Source organism: Sinocyclocheilus rhinocerous, unplaced genomic scaffold, assembly GCF_001515625.1.
Source record: "Sinocyclocheilus rhinocerous isolate Xijiao unplaced genomic scaffold, SAMN03320098_v1.1 scaffold1043, whole genome shotgun sequence".
In the NCBI taxonomy this organism is placed as follows: domain Eukaryota; kingdom Metazoa; phylum Chordata; class Actinopteri; order Cypriniformes; family Cyprinidae; genus Sinocyclocheilus; species Sinocyclocheilus rhinocerous.
In genome coordinates, this window is record NW_015642610.1 from 2180521 (window position 1) to 2183729 (window position 3209).

Sequence of the window (3209 nt, forward strand, 5' to 3'; positions counted from 1 at the left end):
AATTTGTTTTTAAAGATTTTATTAACTATAAAACTTGTGCAGTTATGCTAATTCAGAAGGAAAACTTTGTTGTCAGTGGACAGAAATATTACCCCATCAAGCCAATGTAAACATCTCAATTGAATTGCAACAAACAAATGTACAAAGGTCATTTTTTATTAGTGGCCTGCATAACATTCTCAAAACAACCTAAGAGGTCAGTTAAAAAGGGCTTATTCCAAAAAAAAAAAGTTATTCCAATTTCCGAATGGTAGCCTACCATAAAATAACCTGGTATCTGCAGGATTTTTAAAATATAATTTAAGACCTTTAAAGACCTTTTTAAGATCTGCACTTCACATTTCAGCCTTTAAACTATTTAAGAAAAGGGATGAGTCAAAAGTATCAATTATTATATTAATTATTAACTATTAATTAATATTAATTAATTAACAATTATTATCAATTAATTATTATATTAAATAACATATAACAGGGTTCCCACACCTTGGTTAACTTAAAATTCAAGGACCTTTCAAGGACTTTCCAGGTCCAATACCCTCAAATTCAAGGACTTAATCAGGGTGTCTACAGATATGAACAAGTTAGATTTAAAGGGGTGGTTCACTGGTTTTTTTTCTAGGCTTGATTGTGTTTATGGGGTAACGCGTAAATGCGTGTAACTAATGTAAATCAAGCAAGCTAATATGCATAGGCCACGAAGTGTTGGCGAAATAACCATAGACTGTGGAAATAACACATTATTGAAAAAGCTAATTCGTTCTCTGCCAGCAGGTTTCACTTTCGGAGCTGCAGAAATATAGTGGTTTCCTCGGTAACCGCAGTACACAAAGCTGATGTGCAGCGCTCAAGTTTATTCAGTGAAATTGTAGCATTTTGAAGTTTAATCGTCATATTAATCCATATAGCAATTCTTGTCTTTCCGTCCCCAAAGATCTCTTATAATTTAGACTTTTTGTACCATTTAAGAGTTTTCATGGCATTAAATACAATTTAACTGAATACATTTTAAGGACCCGCGGAAACCCTAATAAGAACATATTTTAGTGCAAACATTTCTGTCATGCATTTGGGAAAAATGCTATTGTTAACTATGAATTTTACCTTTGAAATTTGAGGCAAGTGCAACTCTGGCGTCCGATGTTTGTGAGCAGTGGTGTGATGGCGATTAAATAAAAATACAGATTTCCAAACAATCCAAACATATGGGTATCCCTTGAAATTGATTTTAAAAAAAAAGATCATCTGTTTACCATCTTGACTGGAAAATACTGTTTTCATGGTCAGTTTTTGGAGCGGCTGGAAGCTAGCGACCTCTCCTGGTTGGAGATTAACATCATAAACTGAAAGCAATCTTTACATGGCTTGCTTTTCAAATGTTTTAAAATTGATCATCCGAGTCTAATATGATCCAGCGGGCCGTACTAAAAGACACTGCGTATACAGCCCGCGGGCCGCCAGTTGCCCATCCCTGATCTAGGTGTATTCTAAACCTGAAGTATATTTGGTTAAGAGAGGAAGATTAAAGTCTAAAAGGGTTAATCTGGAGGCAGGGTTATATACCAAGGGAAGGCTATAGTTGATAACAGTGTAATTTTACAACAGTCAACAGTTATTGTGGTGGAACAACAACAGAAATGTGGCAGAGACCTTCAGTCTGTGAAGCTGGACAGTCTTCAGTGTGTGAAGCAGGAGAGTCTGCAGTCTGTGAAGCTGGAGGATTTGCGGTCTGTGAGCATGCAGAATCTGCAGTATTTGAAGCTGGCGAATCAGCAGTATGTGAGGTTACACATTGTGAAATCTGTGGAGCTGTAGAGTCAGCAGTCTGTGGGGTTTCTGTCTCCTGAGGAAGGCTCTGACTGTCCTGCTTGAGCTTTAGTAGACTTTTACCTCTCTCGAGTCTGCTTTTGTCCACCAGCCGGAAAGCCTCCATAAACTCGTCAATGTCAATGCTACCATAGCTGTGTCCCAATTCAAAGAAGGCCTTCGAAGGACGCTCCGAGTCTAGCCTTCGCAGAATTTCCTGATTGCGCCAGGTGTTCCCGATTGCCGCTTTGTCGCATAGCAATGGTGCGAGAAGAGAGCTGCCATCCTGAGATTTGTTAATGAAACTGAAAATAACTATGGAGCCTGAATTGTTAGTTTTTGACTGTATTTATTATACCTTATACTGGAGGAAATGTTGGTGATGGTTCATCCCCGGCACCGCAAAAAGTAGGCCCATATATATATAAAAGTGTTTGACACTTTTTTTATTTGTCATTTTGTGTTTCAAGAATGAGGTCCAAGGTTAAGAAGCTATTAGTTATTTAAATGTAAAATGTTTTTTTCTCTATTTTGCAATAGTAAAATACGGCTTCCCTTATTGATCACGTCTCAGGTAGATTGCATGTTTTCTTGCGCGGCTGGATGTTGGACTCGTGAAAAATAATCACGTTGTTTGTATTTGCCAAAACTGATTTACTGAAGTCAAAACACAGACTGAATTAGCGTTATTGCGAGCGCCGCTTGCTGTGAAGCGGGAGCGACCAGCCGGCAGAGGATGTTAGGACAGTGGAAATATGCACTCAAACACTCTGGAGACCATCCCAGATGATATCCCACTGGCAGAGCCCGTACCAGGCTTTCTATTGTGGCAGCCCATCCAGATCCAGCAGCACCACCTCATCTGAATGAAAGTGTACATAATTGTTTTTCTCTCAATCTTATGTATTGTTCATTTAATTTTTGTTGTTTTTTTCTGATGTTGAATTGAAGCAAATTTCTGTCATTTAGAAATTATAAGTTGCTTTGCAAAAATAAACAATGTTTATAATTATTTCTTGTCTTTTATTTACAAGTTTCAACTTATAATACAAAAATAAAACAAACAATGCACAGAAATTACTTCATTTACAAATAACTAATCAAATTACAAAAGTAATGTACAGAACAACTTTCATTTCTTTTTTAAGTTTCCCAGCAGCCCCATTTTCTCCAGAACTGTCCTAAAACAAGACAAAAGGAAAGACTTATGAAAATTATTAAGACAGGACTGCAAAATATGACACAGCAGGACATGCATACAAAATACTCCAGAAATCATATTTCTGGATCATCAAGTTTGCTTAGAAAGTTTGCGGACATATCTTGCATGACAGCGCTAAAATAATAACAACAATAATAATAATAATAAAATAAAAATACAAGTGAAAAAAAATACAAGCTAT

At 36.6% G+C, this 3209-nt stretch overlaps 1 pseudogene; it reads right to left on the reverse strand.

Annotated features, from left to right (window-relative positions):
* Nucleotides 1-1612: 1612 nt before the first annotated feature.
* LOC107756262 (serine/threonine-protein phosphatase with EF-hands 2-like) overlaps nucleotides 1613-3209 on the reverse strand; it is a 20097-nt pseudogene continuing 18500 nt past the window's right edge.